This window comes from Solea senegalensis, linkage group LG16 (assembly GCF_019176455.1).
Source record: "Solea senegalensis isolate Sse05_10M linkage group LG16, IFAPA_SoseM_1, whole genome shotgun sequence".
NCBI classification, from domain to species: Eukaryota; Metazoa; Chordata; class Actinopteri; order Pleuronectiformes; family Soleidae; genus Solea; species Solea senegalensis.
In genome coordinates, this window is record NC_058036.1 from 20,440,454 (window position 1) to 20,462,566 (window position 22,113).

The 22,113-nt window shown below is 41.2% G+C and overlaps 1 protein-coding gene across 1 annotated transcript in view; it reads left to right on the top strand.

The window, feature by feature from the left end:
* Nucleotides 1-12,551: 12,551 nt before the first annotated feature.
* LOC122783323 (leucine-rich repeat and fibronectin type-III domain-containing protein 5-like) overlaps nt 12,552-22,113 on the top strand; it is an 86,048-nt gene continuing 76,486 nt past the window's right edge. The window contains exons 1-2 of the mRNA XM_044048046.1: nt 12,552-12,610; nt 12,724-13,522. The gene's annotated coding sequence lies outside the window, so the exon portion shown is untranslated. The remainder of the gene's footprint in view (nt 12,611-12,723; nt 13,523-22,113) is intronic.

Sequence of the window (22,113 nt, forward strand, 5' to 3'; positions counted from 1 at the left end):
GGTATATTAATTGTGATTTCATTGTAATAAAAGACAAATTGTGTTGTGGCAGTAACCCAAACAACAGAAATACATGTAACGACGCAACATGACCTCTAAGACATTGATGTCGCTAAAAACGTTGGAACAAAAAATCAACAGCAAAGTTTAGGGCACTCTAGTGCCTCTGCACGGTCTGTAAGAATCTGCTGCTGTGTGCTCAGGAACAGGGTCTTGCTGAAAGGGAACTATTCATTTATTTTGGTCACTTGAACAAAAGAGCAGACGTTCAGGGGAAAACACAAGTGTCGCTATCTGCGTCTGTCTCTGCAGCTGTTTAGGACAGATGTGCGCAGACAAAGAAAGGACATGTAACACACACTTTTAGGGAAGTGCTTCTCTAAATGAAACATTCTCTCAAATGAAAGATTTGAGCCGTGAATGATGAGCTTCTTTTCAGAGAAACATTGTAGATCTGTTTTAATCATGACCAGAGGATGAACAGCATAATCAAAAAGAAGAATGAGTAAATGACACAGTAACATGGCAATGCTGAGGTATGTACATATGATATTGGAATAGGGGTTCATAATTCAAATATTGATTGAAACGACATCAAAATCTCAGCCTTCGAAAACAAAGGTGGAATTGAGGATTTAACCACGCCCCCAGGGCCAGAGGGGAAAAACACAGTGTCGTAGCCATTGAAGCACAACTGCACGTTACCTGCACCAAATAAACAAATGTCATTTCACAATAAGGCCTTGCAAATAATGATAGCACTCCTGACACAACAGTGTAAACAATTGAAATGGGAATTTAAAAAAAAAAAACTGAAATAGTGACACAAAACCACTGATCTTAGACAAAACTAGACAAGTCGAAATCATGCAAACCCGTCTGCACTAAAACAGAGAGAAAAAAGAGAACTGTGACACCTCTAATATGGAAGTAAGAATGATGCATCAGTGTCTCTTATGACCCGTCAAACAGCCTGGACAACTATGGACTGTCCTCTCTGGTTGTCTTCCACTCCCATCCCACCACCATGGAGGATTTTGGCTTTGAGAATTGTAAGACTCGTTTCTCACTGGCTGTGTACTTCTTATTTGGGGGAAACTTAATAAAAGCTATAACCCGGTCATGAAAAGATTTAGGATCAACAGAGTGGCTTACTGTACTGTACCCACCTACCTATTTACTTACACTGCACGTACCTATCAACCAACCTGGACACCAGGTGAACATGCCTCGTAGAGTGGAAAGTGACCATTTCTCAAGCCGAGAAAGAGAGAAAATAGCAAAATAAAGTTGAACAGGAAACCGATTAGAAGTAAAGTTCTCCCGGTGTAATTTACTATCTTCCTTTTCCTGTAATGACCCCCTCTCCTCTCAGTTATGAATATAGACAGATCTTTAATCACTGCTGAAAAAGTGTGATAACCATAGCTGGGCAGGAGCTCACACTCAAAAGCTTCTGGTGTGATTAGCACCGTCAGGTCACACTGCAGCACATTCTCAGACGGAAGGTTGACATTTTCTTTGTGTTTAAAGCTGCAAATGAGATCATGTCTCACAGCAGGATTACACCTTCTGTGAAAGGTTTAAACACAAATACATGTGAGATGATATGAATATGAGACTGACAATGAAATCAAATAAGCTGTTGTACAAAAACAATTCAGATTTAACATTTAGTGTCCTGGCATTATATCATTTGGAATGTTATATCAACAATGATTTTAGTTTTATTCAAATAGAAATCCAGTCTTTAATTAGCATTGATTGTTGTGTCCTTTCATCAGCACCATCGTGAGGTTAAAAGTTTACTTCTTGTTTTGCTGCAACATCAGCATTAACCATTTCCATTGCTCCGGCACGTCAGTGCTGTCATTTATAATCACTGTCCAACTGTATGCACAGCCATAAAATGACACAGTAATGTTGTTGTTGTTGTAGCTCTGTTTGCAATAAGCACATACTTAATTATTTAGATAATTACGACAATGATTTTCTTAACTATGAGAACTTTTTTTCTTCAAAAACATTTCCTGCTCACAGACTGAAGTCCATTTGTATTCTGTTCATACGTTTCATGTGCTGAGCTTTAATGTCCACACCTGTTATTAAGTCTGTTATTATAACCAGTGAACTCCCCTCACTGTTGTGTTACGTAACATTTTGCGATATTCATGAATCGTATCGGAAATGAAGGTTTTCCTACTTTAGCAAGTTCCAACTTCCAGTAAAGGGCAGTGTACCAGAACAGGCTGGTACATTTGGCAGATAACATTGCAGCAGCATCTGGTGATATCACACCAATCAAGTGTTTAATGCTTAAAAAAGCAGCTGCTTGTATTATAATGTCCTTCTGCCAGGCTAAAAAGCAGACACAATCACACTGAGGGACACTTTTTAATACTGAAAGTCCCACAGTGTGCACCAACTTTCATCAGAGTGTATAAATGCCAGTGTAAGTGCTCAATATGTTTGTTGTGTCCAGTAAAAGCACCAAACACTGTGTTCAGTATGAAAACTGCCATTCAAGAGTTATCAGCAGTAGCTGGTTGCAAAATGAAACGGTGCATTCCTCGGAATATTTTCAGCTCTGAAATAATTGCACATTTGGCACTGTGGTATTTTCAGCTGCAGCGTCGCATATGTGGGACTCGCAGGGTGTTAGCAAAGGTCCATGTCACCCAGCGGGACATGCGGAAGCTCTTAATTATTTATAAACCATACAAGAATAAGCTTCTTTCAGGCTTTTCACGGTCGCTGTGTTCGTCAGCTCCAAACTTTGTTCATTCGCTAATAATTAAATGAACATGAGAAGAAAAATGTCTTTTAAACGGGTTTGTTCAAAGACAGCTCGTCCTTAATGTTCTGCGAGCGTTCACACTGAGTTTGGTGATTTGGTTTTATGGTCTGCACTGAGCTGACTTCACAGGACCAAGGTCAGCTGTTCACCTCTGTAGAAAGAAGACAACATGTAAATCAGGCGACATGTCACACAACTCGTCTCTTCAACACTGATGATTGAACCCTGCGATGCCAAAGCAGATCCACGGACGGTCAGTCAGTCTACACAGCGACGTAAACATTATTTACATGACACTTATAGTTTAGTTTATCAGGACGCTGAAGACGTCAGGGATACTGCAGGTCAGGAACGATGACCTCTCCGGCTGCTCATAAGGATCAGATAGGGGCCGAGTCACGTGACTTTAGGAGCTCTATTATAAGGTATTACTATGTTGATTATCTACCTTTTTTAAATACCTTCTCTCTCTTCCTCTCTTTGGAAACAGGAAGAGTGTTTTGAGGCTCACGCTACATCGGCCGTGCCCGGGTGGAAAACTCTATATTCAGCGCTCATATCAGAGTTTATTAGTAATGCCAGCCCTGTTGTTCGGCGCTGAACGAATAAGAGGCTTGCGAGAAGGGCTTATCTGTGAGGGTACACTCATAAACACACACACACACATAAGCAAACAGCCACAATACGAGGAAGCCAACGTGTCTCCACGCACGTTAAAGCCCATGTACGCACACATGCAAGCACAGAGCGGAACGCAGCCTTTGACCAACCCTGTAACATGTATTCATTCCAGCAGACTCATAAACGCATGCACACTTACAAGCTGCTCTTTGTCACGCTGAAGTGTAAACAAGGTTAAGATGGTTTGGGAGTGATTGTAGCCTTGTCTTCTTAGGTGCTGCATGAGTAAGAGGTTTGCAGGGGAGGCTTATCTGTTTGGCAGTGCACACACATTCCCTCTTTAACACACACATGCACACAAACACATCTGCACACTTTTATCAGAGTCAGCGCAGATAAGACGCAGCAGGAAGAGAGCGAGGAAGAGATTTCACCATGAATGGAACATGTTTCTCGCACAGTTCCCTCCATGTTACAGAGCAGATGCTCTGACCTGAAGCACAGTTTCCCGATGTCAGTGCTCACAGCTCGGCGATATGTACGGTGCGTTGTGCGAAAAAGGAACAATGATAGCAGCACATGCTGCCATATGCCTGCAGCAGCACACGCTGAGCAGTGTTTGGGGGAAATGAATTGCGCTCACATGATAACAATCTGTTCACAAAACGAAAAGCAGTTAGCGCTCAGTCAGTCAACTGCCCCCGGTTACAATAAAAACACGGGGAAGATAATATAAGCTTGTTTGGATTATTGTTAAATGACAATGGATTTTTTTCTATAGTCAAACTTTAATTGGCAAAAACAACATTATGTATTCATTAGTCTTCACAAGGTTACTGACAGTCACATGATTCTGTTTGAGCGACAGCAGAGCAGTTTATAATGTCACGGCAAAGTGGCATGAGTTACTTAGGGAATAAGAGTTCCACTCATTTTTACCCTGAGAGGGTAACGGTGCTTTGTCTGAAACGCTGACACAAGCATCAGTGACAAAAAGGTTCAGTCAAGACAAACACTGAAACCCTGTTAGAGCCAAACTTGATTCATTAACGTGTAAATAAAATCAATATTATCTCAAATGTTATTACACAGCATGGTAATGTTGTATTTTGAGACACTGATGCACGAGAGACTGTTCCGTCATCTCTCGATCATCTCAAGGCTGAAACACAGACTGGTGATGCAGCGTTCAGAAACCGAAATACACCGGGAGAGAATGAAACTGAGAATCGTGACTCACGAGTTCCCGTGTTAAGAAAAGAAAATGAGGACAATACATGAGTGCAGGAAAAGCAACGACCTGGAGGACATGGAGGACATGGAGACGCCATGGATCAGTGGGACCATGTAGAAGCTGACATAACACATACAGTTGTGAATAATGTATACTGTATAATAAAACTATCATACACAATATTCAAATCAAATTATATTTATTTTCTAATGATCTTTTAAGTGAGTGTGTTTTTGGTGTGTGTGTTGTGACACGATATCACACCACCATCACCTACAGAAAACTGTGTGTGTGAATGTGTGTGAACGTGTGTGAATGTGTGTGAACGTGTGTGAATGTGTGTGAATGTGTGTGAACGTGTGTGAATGTGTGTGAATGTGTGTGAACGTGTGTGTGTTCCCCAGCCTTATTATTCTGGAACAAAGTGGACTGTGTCTGCGCTGTCAAAACTCTGGCTGCTAATAAACCTCATGCTTCATGCTCTACAAGACTCTGCAGCACAAAAGCCCAACTTCAGTGTAAGTACTTCACTCCTGGAGTTTGTTTGCTTTTTTTTTATTATGTGGCTGCAGCTAAAATAAAGTTATGTTTTATTTACTACGGTTTGAACCGTGCAATGTATTGGAATTCATAGTTTAGTCTTATACAAATGTGTTGTTGATCATCTGGAAGAAATTCTGTGTAAAACTTGAATTCCTCTTGCCTGAAGGAATTTTGGACTTGCTCAGATACATACAGTAAAACTGGGCCCACTGGACCCAAGGATCTGGATCTGTGGAGACATACAGGGACTGAATGTGGACCAACAGACACGAGACTGTCCAGGCGCTACAGGAGTGTGAACAGCTGTTAGAGTTCTGAATAATCTTATGACACCCTTGGAAAAGAGATTTGCACAGGGATTATCCTGGTAAAATAAAAGTTACATTTAAAATAAAAAATAAGAACCTGCACCCAAAGCTAAAGCCAAACACTCTGACTGCCACTCATCAGGCACTGTGCACCTTATCTTGCAATTGCCACTGTACTTGAACTTCTTTTTTACTTTGCATTGTATTTCATCTCTTACTTTTATTTAAGTGTTGTCTTTCCACAACATAAGAATGTCATTGGATGGTTTTTATAATGTGTCTTCACTGTGAACATGACAATAAACTTCTTGAAACTTTGTTTGGCCTTGGGAACAATGCCATGCTCCTATCTCCTGACAAACAATAAGAGCAGTGAATCCTGAATGCCCGTTTAAAAAGCATCAGAACATGATTCCACATTTTACAGTGTATTGTCCCTAAAGAGTGAAATGAGACACAAACAAAATCAATTCTCTGATTCTCTATGGAAAAAGCTGATGACAACTTTGCTCAACTCCATGCCAGAGTGAAAAGTACACAGGAAGCGTTTACAGACGATTAAAACTCTGTACACATGAAGTGCAGAACATTTTAAATGCAGAGGAGAGATAAAAACACTACAGAACATTCACTGTGCCTTCTTTTCAAATGACCACAGAGAAGACGGATTTTTCAGACAGCATCACAAAGCGACACCAGCGTGAAGTCAAAGTGAAGTTAGAAATATGCACAGTGTTCGTACAGTTGTTGGATTAAACGTGTTTGCAGTTCATTATATAACAGATTTATGTTTATGTGGATTGTGGATCTGCACCACCTCACATCAAACCCTCACGTTGCACCGATTTGTCCCTTTTGGAGTAAAGCTAGTATCGTATGATTTCAGTAATGTCAGATTAGAGCGCGAGAGCATGTGCTCTACTACTGTACTACTCTACTACTACTATATTACACTACTGTGAATGAACAAAGGCTCATGATTTAGACCTAACGGTCATTAGCAGGACTGGGTTCATTGTTAAAAACCAGCAATGCAGTCTCACTTCTCAATAAAACAACTGTAATCCTAATCTGCAGATGCAAAATATCACTCAGCCGCTGTGCTGCCATGTTGTCCAAATTGTGCTGAAATTATCTTTAGTGAGCAGCCGTGCTGAATTTAATGAGGTGAACTCTCATTAAGTCAAATTCCACAACAGGATCAAATGAGACCAATGAGGGATAACTCATTATTCTGCTTCCTGCCTTAATAATACGCAGTTTCACCTAAAGTACCACTGCCAACGTTTCCCTTAATATTTAATAACAACATTCCTGTTATGTACCATCATAAACACATCAAGGTGAAATAATGAAATGAAACCAGGCGACGACAAAGACCCTAAATGTCTTTTAATCCAATATTCCTATGAAAATTGCATTGTAATCACTGCTGATGTTGAACATAGTGAAAACAAATGGGTTCAAAAGGACATTTCACTTAAAGTCCATTTGATGACTATATTCAGATGAGAGCTCAGCAGGGTGTCACGTGTTTTTTATGAACCTGACTCGAGGTCATTCAGCTGCCGTGAGAACACCGTGTTGCTTTTTGTCACGTCTACAACAGTATAGCAGGATTATTGTGTTGCATCCTAGTTTATACACAATCCAGTCTCAGAATAGTCTTGTATGTTATTTTGCATATTTTTAATCCCACTTTGATCGTCCTGTACATCATTTATCTCTATTCCTGAATCGTAATAACCATTAATTACACCGACAGTCGGACGCTATCAACCTACTCTGTTAAAAAGTGCAAAAAATGAATTTAATTATCAGGAGGAGGATTAGATTATATGACATCAGCAAGGGAGATCATGGGCAGAGAGATCATTCACTCAGTCATTGTCTAACGCTTTATCCTCCACATGAGGGTTATCTCAGCTGAAGGTGGACTAAAGGCGGGGTCCACCCTGGACAGGTCATCAGAACATCAGCACTCCCTCTTGTGTGTGATGCTGCTTAAGAATATGATGGAGAGTTAAATAATATATGAGCCAAGTAAGAATAACTCACATGATTTTCATCATTAAAATTGTTTTTCTGATTGTTCCGCTTCTTAAATGTGAGTATTTTCTGGTTTGTTTGCTGCGCGTAATAAAGAAATTATTATTAAAACTGAATCATTTTGGTTTGTGGACAAAACAAGCATCAATTTCAGGTTTGAGAAACACGATCAACAAATTCATTGATTATGAAAATGATCATTAGTTGTTACCATGTAACATCTAAGTAAGCCTGCCTTTTGTTTTTCTAATCATTTGCAAAATGTAATATATGTATGGCGTTGTTGAATTTAACCAAAATGGGAACAAAGGAGAAATAAAAGCATCTTTGAAGCCTCAGATTACATCACACCATCAAAAATGATGAAGAATCCCTGCATTGAGGCTTTAAGTCATTGCTGAGTGTATAATTCTCTGACCACTCACCTGTGGGAAAAAAGGATTCCAGCCAATCTGACCTGCTAGCGTCGGCAATAACCATAACAGCTAATCAATAGCTTGATCCATAGTGACAGACGGCTAAAGCTGGGGCAGCTTACGTTGATACTGACAGTGTCTTTGTGCTTCCATCGACAGCTTCTGCCCGAGTGGATATAAAAACACGAGAAGACAAACATGACCAGGGCTGAGGGGGGGGAGGCGGGGGAGACATTTATGTGAGAGGACAGAGTGACCCAGTCCAACTCTGTCAAGGGAAGACAATTAAAGAGACGGTAACAAAAAAGAGTCACGGGACGGCGATATTCATGGTTACAGCTGTTGCTTTGAAACGATGACACAAATACCCGTAGCCGTAGCAACAGACGCCATCTTGAATTGATTATCGAATGCCGACATTTCCGATCACTGACCCACGTCTCACTGAGGGGATTTCTATGCAGCCATCCAATTATTTCAGTCTTACCACTGTTTCCATCACGGTCCCCCGATGATCGGGCAATCAATGCACTGATCAGGACCACTGGAAGCTGACAATTTGAGTGGCTTAGAATGTGAAAAGTACTGGTCAGTGACCAGAACATGACAGGAGCGCTTGTTAAGAGCAAGTCTCTCCGTTTAGAAATGTCATGAACTCAAGGTAAGAGTGACTTTGCTGCTTTTTATCTTTATTTTAGCCAATGCTTAGTCATCTATATACGACTTGTTGAGACCACATCGCACTCACATGGGGGGTCATTTTTGGATGAGACAGGGTTTGAGGATTAGGGGGTGAGACTGTACTTTGTATTCAGTCTTCATCTTCGGAGGAATCTTGTGAGACAATATCTGTCCCATAAATCCCTGCGTAATGGAATTGTTTGGAGCACAATTCAAAGAAAAACAAAAGCCAAAAGAACACACACACACACACACACACACACACACACACAGGGCTGAACAGTAGCCTGATTGTGACACATTGTTTAGGTTCAAGATTCATTATCAAGATAAAACTGAACAAAAACCAGACTAGTGCAGGTTACAGGGCGGGTTTGTTTATGTAACACATGCCTCATTATCATGGAGAGCAGGAATTCTTGTGTTTTCTTTGATATAACCCCATTTCAACACCTCGCAGAAATACCATTGTTTGTTATCTGAAATGAAAGTAATTGCTGTATTGTAATGCTCTCACAAAACAAAAATAAAAAATATAAAAAAAAAAAAAATAAATCGATCAGACTGTTTGGTCTCTAAATGGTTAACCAATTGCCAGTCACACACATTCCTGACTGCTCAGCTAACAAATGAATAGCCATTTCACTGGGGAGCTATCCCATCCACCACCTGTCAATGTCTCCGTGGTCTCAACAGCGGCTCAGAGCTGATCAATACAACCATGAGGCCTGAAGGTGAGATTATGTCACTTTATTGCCATAACTGATCATTCTGTGACACTGAGCTAAACACTCGTGCTGCAAGAAGTCAAATGAAACAACAGCTAACCGTCGGTGTAGTATAATGTATTCTGTCCATGTGTTATAAAAAAAAACAACTAATAATAAAATAAAAAAATTTATTTAATAAAATTTATAAAATAAAACAATAAACCTAATCAAATTCAATCAATTCAATGTGTGTACATATCTATATATATCTATATAGATATATATAGATATAGATATATATATCTACATATATATATACCACATACTCAAGTGTAGAAGTTTACCAGGGTGTGGAGTGTGTAAAAAATAAATAACACCACTATATGTTAACGTCGGTGATAATGGTATTACTTAGTATAAAAAGTTTAATAGAGTACATAATCCATTATATTCTTGTTAGATCAGCTCCCATCAGAATGCTGTATGGTCACTATCACAGTAATATGTTGTTCAATGAACAGAAAGTGCTACAAAACAGAAATATAGATCATCTCATGCACCGTAGAGTTTGCTGCGAGCAGAAGTCGACGTCAGCTGTGATCACTGTGTGGCGTATTTGACGTAAAGAAAATTGGAATACAACGTGAATTTGGGGGGGAAAAAGTCTGGCTCAATCATGAAGCTGCAGCTGCTGAGAGACGGTGAGAAATAATTCACAAAATCTCTTTGCCTGAATCATTTTAGGCTGTTTAAAGATCAATTTGTTCATCTGCCAAACCTGAACACACCGCCTGACTGAAACAAAGAAGGCAACAAAACTGGAACTCCTGTTTCAAAGTCGACACTGTGTTACCTCAGGCTTATTATACCTCTAAAAGTTCATAAAGGAACTTTCTTTTCCATTAAATTCATTCCCAGTCAATAGACACTGGAAGAAGAACTTTTTTTTGCACATTACTATATTAAGTACAGTATATACAGAGGCTATAAGAATATAACAATGTGATATAAAATGAATCCTAACTTTGACTGAACAACATATAAGTAGATGAAAAAAAACACTTTTTAAAAATAATATGTAACCTATAAACAGGATGCCCATATAAGGAGTTTACCATGATTCACTATTAACATTTTTATGGAGAAACAACAACCTTTATCCTGCCTTTTTCTCTCCATAATGATCCCAGTATTAATATTTGATTGAGTTTATAGCTTTTGTTTCTTAGACTGTACCCACCCTGACACCAGGTTTCATTAAAACTGACTTTACACATGATCCTGTTTGCAGACAGAGCAGCAACACTGAAAACATCAATTCCACATGTGTGCGCTTTTGAACCCCATTCACAAACCGCATGGATTTACTCCTCCTCTTCTCCTTTTCATCTCCCACTAAAGCTCTGGATCTTTAAAATATTCTGGACAACAACAACAACAGAGAGAGATTATTCCTGTTCTTTATTCCTGTGTCACAAAATGAAGCTTCTCAAAAGTAAAGACAACAGATTCTTGGTAAGTATGTGGAGCTGAGGGAGGACACAGTTCCATGTGGGCCATGCAGTCACTTCCTCATCAATGTGTTATTAACAAAGAACTGAGACACTGACAAACAACAGCAGACCCGTGTAGAGCCCTGCACACACAGTACAGAGCTTTTACCACTTCCATGCAGCAACCCGGCCTTAAGCTGCGTCAAGCAAGACCCGGTCATCAAGATGCAGACCGGAAATGAGCTGATTTACACTTCAAAATAAAAGTCTCTGTAGGGTGTTTTTGATTTGCGCACCAATGGAAGCCCACTTTGTTATTATTATTAATACAAATAATATGACACCTAACATTTAAACTACCATGACTCACCAGAGGTGGGCGATCATACTCCTGTAACTACAGGGTGAACGCAAACGGGCTGCATTTATATAGCACTTCTCTCATCTCAGCAACAGTCATAGACACTGATCCACACACACATTCATACGTCACATTCAAAACAATACAAGCCGAACGACAACAAACACCACTATCGCCAGTTTAGTATTCAAAATCAGCAGATGTGTACGTCCATAAATCGCAGTGAATATACAGATGGCCTTAGGCTGTGAAATCTGAAATCTAAGACTGTATAAGAAATGGACGTTAGAAAATTTAAGCCCAAGAAATGGGATGAAGTAGCAGTTAGCCACTAGAGGGAGACTACACTGGTTGGAATTAGGGATGGGAATCGGTATTGGTCTGATACTGATAGAAATCACTGGATCGGATATCGGACAGATAAAAATATAAAATCTGATATAATCCAAAACTCCTATGTATCACACGAACAGCGTTTTAGCTGAGTCATGTTTGGGCTGTTCATTTCTTTGTTTTGGGAGAACAATATTTGTTACACAGTTGGAGAATGTGTCTTTGAAATGACTCAAATGTGTTGTTAACAGCTTCATGATTCATAAATGGTCTAAGAAGACTGTATCAGACTAATATCAGTTTTGATAGACATTCCAGTTTGTGATATCGGTATTGGACACAAAAAAGTGGTATCGTCCCATCATAAATTAGAATCTAATTGAATGGAGTGCACTTGATTTATATCATCAATAAACATTTACTTAATGGCTTTGTATAGTTTCTGGTCTTTTCCACTGAAACATGATTATGAGTCATTATCAACATTATGAGTGAATTGGTGCTGGTCAAATCTTAAATCCTCTGAAACTGCAGCACTATCTCCATGTTTTACTTTGGTTAAGTTATAACACTTTTTAAATGTGCTATAGACATGAATTTGCATTGGATTGGACTGGATACGCTTACACAGCAATGACAAATTGACCCTATATAAACCTTTATATGAGACCTTTCTAATATCCTGTGTCACACATTTACCTGAATGAACTGAAGGTCTGCAGATGAAAGTCATAAGTCTGTATTATGGGCTTGATTTATGATTTCTAATGTGGCAAACTTTAGGTTTAGGACACATAAAATAAAAGAGGACACATTAAGTCCTACAACCCACTAACAGCAGGTCCAAGAATAATGCATGAAGGAGATCACATGCATACATGAATATGAAGCTCAGAAGATGACTTTTATTTTGAAAACCACAACAGGATGTTGTGTTCGTATACTTCACGCAGCCTGACAGGGTTGCCATGCCCGCTGCGCTATACGGATTAACGGTGCGGGAGAAGCGACCGGAGCGGGGAGGAGGACGGAGGATCCGCGGGACAGTTCCGTTAAACGTGTCGGTATGTGAGTCACCGGGCGACAGCTTCTCTGTGACTATACTTCTACCCTTTATTCATTGATATTCTTCTGTTTTTTCTCCATTTATTCTCTCCTCGTCTACTCCCGCCTGCAGAGGAGACGCACAGAGTCAAGTTAATAGAGGGTGAGCGACGTGAGCACAGACCAGAGAGAGAGAGGGGGGGAGAGGGGGAGAGAGAGAGCGAGAGAGAGGAAGGATGGAGAGCCAGAGGCTCGCGACTGTGAAGTGAGAATCCAAATATATTCAAGGCTCTCCAACACAGCAGGGAAACATCTACTGAGGATTTTAAAAAAGCTACAGAGTCGAACTATTTGATTTGGAATATTTAGTCTTTTCTGCCCCTTTTCTCGGGATATGTCTATTTTATTCTTCTAGTGGAATTTTCCTTCTCTTTCACCTGCACGAGGGAGTGGAGAAGAGAGGCTCCATCGTCCGGGGAGAGGAGGAGAAACAAACAAGAAGAGAAGAAAATAAGAAGCGGTTGAAGGAGCAGAGTTCAGTCATTTTTGGGGGGGATTCTCTCGGATGGGATCCTCTGCTCACTCCGCGGATGTAAGGGATGAGACCGGGGGGAAAGCGCGGGGAGAGAGAGAGCGAGAGAGGAGGGAGAAGTGGAGGATGTAGTCGTCGGGCGCAGTGAGAATGCAAAACGGACGCACCCCACTGGAAGGACAGGATTGAACTCTAAACCTGAGCGGAATTTCCACGCACACAGAGGATATTATTACACACACATTCACCTAGATACACGGGCCGTGTCCTCTTACCTGGAACCTACATCTGTGTGGAGTTACAGCGGGGATCACACTGCATTCACCCTTTTAATGATGGCATGTGGAAAGTTAATTGCGCCCTGACGCGCGGTGGACCGAGGATCCGTATCTGGAGAGAGGTAAAGTTCCAACTTCTATATTTGTCTAACACTTACCTCTCCCTCTCTCTGCGTCTGTCTGTGTGTGTGTGCGTGTGTGTGCGCGTGTGTGCGTGTGCGCGTGTGCATTGTCTCTCTCACCGCGAGGAATGGAGGTGGCTGAGGGGTGAAAGAGCGGCAGCGGCACATAGGTAGAGAGTTATTTCTGGATCTAGGTGTGCAGACATTCACAGACCCTGGCTGCTGGAACGAGGAGGAGGGAAATGATGAGGAGGAGGGTGAGGAAGGATGGAGGAGGGGAGGTGTTACAATGAATGTAGGAAAAGCAGCAGTGAGAACATTGCAAGGTCAAAATTGAGCCCAGTTTAAGTTATAGAAGCTGTGTGTGTGTGTGTGTGTGCGTGTGTGCGCGTTCGGTGGACCCACACTGTTTAAGGCTATATGCGTCTCTGCACCCGGTTAGGTGCTGTGGATAAACGCACGCGCAAATATGCCGATGCGCGTAATGTGTCCCCAAGAGAAGGAAAACTTCTGTGTGCGTGCGCGCGCGCGCGTGTGTGTGTGCGTGTGTTGTCTTCAGCACCTATAAACCTACTTAGACGCGCATGTAGGCTGCTGGGTAATTTTAGCTTCCTGCAAGGTTACAGTACAGCCTACAACACACTGTACCTGGATCACAGTGGAAGAGAGACGGGGAGAAATAAGAGGCACCATCGTCTCTGTCGGTGCGTCTGCCTGCCTGCCTGCCTGCCTGTCTGTCTGTCTGTCTGCCTGTCTGTATGTAGTTCATATGTGACAGTGGACTCAGTGCTGCATCTGCAATAACCTGCGTGCATGTGTGCGTGTGCGCGCAACTGTGCACAATAACTGAGCCACCGTACTGGTTCCTTGTTGGCACATCCGATGCTGACATGGAGCATTCGCTTTGGTCTGCGTGTGTTTCTAATGACAGGAGCTAATCCTACAGCCAGGGCTGGTCCGAGCCTTTATGGGGCCCTGAGCTGAATTGGATTTGGGGGGCCAGCCCTCCCACCACCCCTATAAATTGCATGAATCATAGTTAAGTGTCATAGTATTAATTAAGAACGTGGTGTGAACCCGTTTAACCAGTTTCACACCCATTCACACAGATGGGCAAACATGCACTAAATGTGCAAATGATCAACTCCAAATAAAGGACAACATAATTTTAGTTTCTCAAAATATCTCGAGATCAAGATTTCTTTGTTAAAGTGTTTTGTTTCCGGTCTACAGAATTCGTTCAAATTAAAATTAACAAAAGATATCATACTAAATCTATAATCCGGGGAACATTTGGATCAGTGTTTTCTAAATTTCTAAAATGACAACATCCTCAAATGTCCAAATTGTCACAACCGTCACATTTGATCCATTTACTGCTACATGTTACTGTTTAAGCGAAAGCATAGATGCACATTTAGGATGCTGAAAAATAAATAATTACAATAGAGAAACACCCAAATGAATGAAACCAATTATTTAAATAGCTGGCAATTCATTTAATAGTTGATTCATTGTTTCATTGTTTGCAGGGTTTTTTTGTTTTGTTTTGGTTTTTTTACATTCTCTTTCACTCTGCTTTGAAATAAACAGAATTTGAAATGAGTTTGTGTTCTCTCCTGTGAGAATGCAGTCGTGTACTGCACATGAAATCTGTGTGGAAATGGAGGGATACAAAAAATACACAACTAAACAAAGAACATCATCAGCAGATCTGATATTCCTCAACAACCAACACCACACACATACATGCTGAAGAAACCTCCACCTCCCTGCCCCTGATGTGTCTGCTTTGACTGTTTAGTCGATAATCTGAGACTCAAAACAACCCTGACCTGGACCTGACCTGGACCTGACCTGGACCTGACCTCCTCACACTGTGCATCTGTGGTGTTGTGGTGTTTATTTTTAATTTTTAATTATGTGTGGAAGTTTATTCTGAGGATTAGTCTGTCGTGAAAAATGTCCCGTTGAGCAGAAAGCTTGAAGAATTTGGGATGTTGGATGAAATACTACACGTCCATTATGAAACTCAGTTTTTAAAACATTCACTTTAAATAAATGGTTGAGTCCATTATTGGTGTTTTGGACGTTGAAAGGGAAATGGAGTGTGTACATATTGAAATGCTGGTTGTACTTTGCCTCCAACACACACACACACACACACATGCTAATGCTCAGCAACTTTTACCTGGTTTTCCAGATCTTTGTTTACTCACTAAAGTACAGTATATCACCTGACACCAGCGATACAACAGCTTTCACCTTTAATATTATGCATTTTATGGTCGACCATTGAAGTCACAGACCCAAATAACGTCAGCTGTATAATGGAAAAGCACCAATATTGACTGTGGAGCATGCACTTAGCTCCTTGGCCAGTTTGTATCCAGCTGAATGCTAATATGTATTTTAAAAGTCCAGTTTTAGTGGGACCAACACAATAATTCAATTGTAATCCCACCATCATGTAAAGGCACCAAGCAACTCTGCTTTTATACGAGTGAATTCAAAGTGCATCATATGGCACCTGCATCCAATGAAGTTTTCTAGTTTAATCAGAACGAGCAGCAAATCAGTAAAAATGACTATTTTCCAAATGCAGTGTAGTTTAATTTGTAATTTTGGACTCTGACACGTCAACAATCGTAAATTGCCCCCTTCCTTTTCCTTCTCGTGGCTCCATCCTCTGCCAGATTGGTGTTTCATTGGTTTGTACCGGTACAGTACCTCGCATTGATTGATCAAGGCAATACATTTATGCACATGAGCCACTCATGCTGGCACTAATGGCCCGTGGATATGGAGGCATTATGCAAATGGTTTTCCTGGCTCTATCAGAGGAGTGTTAGTGAATGAGCGAGGAAGGGAAACTAGTGATTTTTGGTTCATTTTAGTTGTGTTTAGCCTCCTATTTACGTCTAAAAGGAGTGGTTTTCTGTGCCATTAGGTTTGTGATAAATGGTAACGCATGTGTCACAGATTGTTTTTGAGAGTTTTTCTGGGAAAAGCCAGAAGGCGACGGACGAGGTTGTATATTTGTGAAGCCACCGCTGACTTTTAGCCATTTTGTTTTGCTTTGGAGACTCCAGCATTTATAGTTGTGCAGAGCTAATGGACAAACATGCGGTCGACTTGCATGTTTACTTGTGTGCGTTATTATAATGGATTACTCCCTATATTCCATTATGGCATGTAGGGCAAACTGAGACAAAGCACAAACAGCATCTCTCTTATCCCCTATTTTCTGATTCTCCCTCATTATTTTTTCTCTTGTTCAACCTGTCAGTCGACAAATAAAGGGGGAAAAACTCTTATCATGGCTGTCATGCACTTCTAAAGAGGACGGTTGTTTCCTTTAAAGGGGGCAGTGTGGATGTTTTATTATGCGTCTCTTTCTTCTTGCCCTTTGTTCATCTCTCCACAACTCTTTCTCTCTCACTCTCTCTCTCTCTCTCTGTTTAGCTATCTGATAAAGGGCTGCAGGATCCTGTGGAGTGGGTGGCAGAGCTCTAATTCAATTTATTCCACTGCTCAGCGACAGACAGGGAGACCAGGAGAGAGGGAGAGAGGCAGCGAGAAGACAGCATGAGACAGGGAGAAGGATGGAGACCACAGATGTTAGGGAACATTTCCTATTAGCAGTGGAGAGGCAGCTGACATCTGGACTGATTCTGTGGGTGACTGGAATTATGCAAGTGTGTGGACATTATCCACTCAAATAATATGTCCCAAAAAAAAAACGCAAGCACAGAGTCTGACGAGAGAAAACAAAGACAAAATGTCTTTCTTTCTAAAAAATTATAGTAAAATAGACAAGAAATTTTCAAATGTCCTCAGTAAAAGAATAAATGAATAAATGCCATGCTAATGTGCTACATCCATGGTTCTCAAACTGTGGCAAGTGTAGCACCAGTGGTACCCGAGCGTCCACTGGTGGTACTTGGAGGAAAATCAAAAACACTGTTGTACTGTATGAACTTTGACCGGAGTGTAGAGAAAATGAAACGGATGATGAGAGGAATAAATAATATGCCTCATGTGAAGAGTCTGGAGCTGACTTTGCTCGGCCTGTTTACACCACTGTATTTTAACTGTATCTTTGAGAGCTCAGTATTTTCTCAGGTGATATAAAAAGTCTATGAACTGTCCGACATAATAAAGATGGATAGAAAAAATGTTGAGCTCTGGACAGAGCAGAGACCATAACCACTGTAATAAAGGACATTTCTCTACTACTTTTAAAATAAAGCGTTTTACAGTAGATTTCAGAATGACACCGTTCTGTATCACAGTATATTCGGTGGATCGTGGGTCATATGTATATATATTATGTGGCAAAAGGCCAGTGGGTTTTTTCAAGGTGTTTCAGGGATAATCAGCTTTAAGTGTTTGTTCAGCCCAGTTTAATCTGCAGGAGTCTTTGGCGGCTGCTGTCACATGTTCAGGAGCAAAACTCTAAACATGGCAGCGTGTTGTTCTCTCACAGACGAGAAGACTCTGCTCATATCTGCCGTTTCTCACTCTCGGGTTGTTACACTCATTAAAATGTGCACAGCGCCTGCTCACAGTCGTGAACACCGAGTACAGAGGCAGAGAAGTGTTTGCAGAATGACTTTTTAAGGACTGATAGCGCTCTGGAGTGAGGAAAATTGCAATGAGACATAAACTGTGTGTTGCTGGTCAGTGTGAACGATGCACTGTCATCCTGCACCGTTGCTGCCAAGCTGGAATTTATCCTGCTCAAGTTAACACGCGGGCCATCAGTGACAGCTGATGCACATGTATGAGGCCGTGGCATCGACGCAAGCATGTCTCACTCACTTTTAATGGAGCAGCATCAAGTGATGCCCATTGATCCGTTGCCTCACTTTGCTCCCATGGCATGTATCACAAATACAGAAATGTTCCCCCCCAGCCGCAGCATCAGCAGCAGCAGCAGCATCAGCAGCAGCATCAGCAGCAGCAGCAGCAGCAGCAGCAGCAGCAGCCGCACCGCCAATCAAATCATGTTATGCAAATACAACAGCAGGTGTTTGCTAATCCAATTCAAACACAACACAGACATCAGAGCGATCACTTTAGCAACATCAGCAACTCGTACTAAGTAGGCAGCCATGACCAGCGACGGCAACGTATCAGCAAACTACACGGCTCCTTGGGGCCACTTAATCACCACGGGGCCCCAAATAGTGTGTGGACAAAAAAAACATTTTTCTAAATATATACTTATCTAAATGACGTTGACCTTAAGTTATTTGGTTTTATTTTGTCGTTTTAAACACCGAAGTCATTAAACTGGTTTAATTCAGTATCAGCACACTTAGTTCTTTACTTTGAAAACAAAAGTGCAAATTAATACTCTGCCACTGTTGTGATTGTACTGTCCTCTAAAGGCTAGAATCAAATTCAGCTTAGGGCCCCAATAAGGCTTGGGCCGGCCCTGGCCATGACAGACACTGCATTTTCTGTTTGTTTGTTTATAAAAGCATTGCTCCCTTGCCCACTGAATGACGTCACACTTCAGAACAGAAGACAACACAAAAAGTCGAATTCAAGAACACAAAAGCTGTTTGTTTGTTTTTTCACTTACTTTCTTGTTCGTCTTCGGTCGGTCGGTCGGTCGGTTGGCGCAGTCAGTCCGTTCCAGTCGCTCGTAAATCCAGTCCGTGTTAGTTATTTGTGGATGACGAGGTGGCGTCGGTGTGAACGCTGACAGTCGCGTGTTTGGAGACGATCCGGGAAAGACGAGGTTAAACCGGGTTAGCGACGATCGAATGTCCGAGTGATTAACGATCTGACTTCAAAAAATACCGAAAAAACTGCGTTTTGCTCCGCACCGGACTTTTTTTTCCCCTCTCGTGCGTCTCACGCTCTTCCTTCACACGCGTGATGGAATGTAGGATACAGGAAGTGGTTGAACATGCGCAAGAGCATGCTTCCGGGTCGAATCACGACAGGTGTAGGTGTGTTTGTAGGAGGTTTTTTTTGTCGCTAAAATGTTGATCTGTGTTTTCCACAGTGATGGAAATGAAGTTCTCAAATGTCCACAAACACAAAATATTTGGTTTTAATTATATTTTTTGTCAATCGGAGCAAAAAAAAACCCAGAAAACTCCACTCAGTCGTATAATACACACATATATTGTGTGTGTGTGTGTAAAGAATGCACTTCTGATAACTACAGTATGTACAGTATGACGTTCAGAGACATTTCTATTCTCTAATAACAATAATAAATGTCTTTGTTGTCACCACTACAGTGTAGGAATGGCTGGTACAAACAGAATTACACGACTCTTTCCACCGTCGCTGTGACGCTGTGCTCGTGTTCACATCTCTAACTCATCCCTTCACTGACACTTTCACTCAAGCACCTTAAATAAGCAGCGTGTGACTGCCAGGGCTGATTAGTCTTTGTCTGTCTCGTGGCTCTCGTTCAATTCCTGCTGAAAATCCTTTATAAAGTCATTAATTACATTAGAACAGATTTGAACACTGTTGTTGTTTTTGTTGTTGTTGCTGTCGTGAATGTTAGTTAGGGCTGCAGCGATGATATTAGATGAATCGATTACTATTTTAATAGTCCATTTTCTGTGTATTTTTTTAATAATTCAATTGTTGATTTAATTATTAATCATTGATTATTGATTTAATGATTGAATTATTACAGATTTTTCAGCTTCTTAAATGTGAATGTTTGTGGTTTCTTTGCTCCACGTAACAAAGAAAACAGATTCACTTTGGTTTGTTTGAGACATTTTTTAGCATACATTCAACAGATTAATAGATTATGAAAATAATCCTTGGTTGCAGCCTTATTGTCAACGTTTGTGTGATACCTGTTTGGACACTCAGTTCCCCTGCTGAGTAACAATACATTTAATACATAGGTCACATGTTGTTTCTCGTATAAATTAAAATATCCATTTTCCCCCACCTCACTTCCATCACCGCCCCCTTCTTTCTTCTGCGTCACACACCTGACACTGGATCCCTTTACTTTGTGAGGCCGGTGGGAGGATGAGCATGTAGCTGCTGTGTGTGTGTGTGTGTGTATGACGCTGTGAGCGTGAGGAGTGGGTGACATGACAGATGTGAGCCGTGTTGGGCGATAATGAGCTGCAGTGTTCGGGTCAGATAACTGAGGGTTATCTGACAGACTTCTGGCTCGGTGCCTGCAATCCCGCCGTCTCTGTCCATCTGTCCGTCTGTCCATACATTGTGCTGATTGACAGGCACATGCATTTCCACCACTGACAGACTGGACATTCATGTCAACATTCATCTCATAAACACGACATAAATGATGAGAAATGAGGACAGGATTTCTTGTTTCAGTTACATTAACACAACAGACTAATTGTGGATGTTTCAGTTTTACTGTTTTTACTGTACTGGACCCATTTTCATTTTTTTTTTACTTTCATCATAAGAGTAATTATAAGTGTTGCAGTGCAGTTGTCAGCAGGGGAATTCCACGACCAGACATGGCACTCGCTCTATGAAACTGGCCCACACTTCATCAAACAGTTTCAGGTTACAAAAAAAATCCCAAGGGTGAAATGTGTGGAACATCCGTGCAGTCAGAAGCTTTTTATACACGGGAAAGTCTTTGTTGTACAGCTAAGAAAATACTATAAAAGTACTGACTTTCACCTCTCAAAGCACCACACACACACACACACACACACACGTGTGGTTTTATGTTTTATGTCCATAGTGCATGATATGGTGTCAGTGGAACGCTCTGGTGGCTAAATGGTTACATTGCATGCCACATAAATATTTCCTGTAATTCTGTCTGAAATTGTTGGTCAAACAAGACCCAAAAATAACAGAAAAGAAATATATTTTGTGCTCTTCTATCGTTTCTATCCTATCATCCCTAATCAGGTTTATTACTCAGATGTTTTGTGCTTTGAAAGAACATGTTGTGCTGACATTTGTCATGGAATATGCACCTCAATCCACTGCCAGAGCAGAGTGACACAGAGTAGCATTAAATGGGCTGTCTGTATGTCAAGTAGTGACCAATATCCATGAAAACAGTTCAGAAAACTGCAGAGCATTACTCTGCAGATGCACCGATACTGTGTGTCACACTGTGTTTAAAGGGGTCAGATCACCACCATAGCATAAATATCACATTTGCTTACATTAGTGTACATGTAAGCAAATATTAGCAAGGGTTCATTGTAAGTCTGTATTTATGTGGTTCAATGAAAGACATGCACATTGTGGACAGTACAATTGTAAAACGGGCCACTGTATCAGCAGCAGCAGTGTGAGAGGTCTAGAGACGAGCTTCACTGCAAATATTCTAATTGTGAACGACTGAATGAAAAAATAAGCAGCTGAACAAGATGCATCTGTCTGTGTTTGCTGTCAGTGTCACCTGTTGCTTCTGCCTGAGCTGGCTCTGCTACATGCAGCGTGTTGACTGCTCTCCTGCTCCTCCTCCTCCTCCTCCTCCTCCTCCGCCTCCTCCTCCTCTTCTTTTCTCTCCCACATCTTTCTCTCCACAGCTACAACTATGTCCTCTTGACCTTCTCTCACTACTTCAGCTGCCACAGCAGCACTGGGAATAT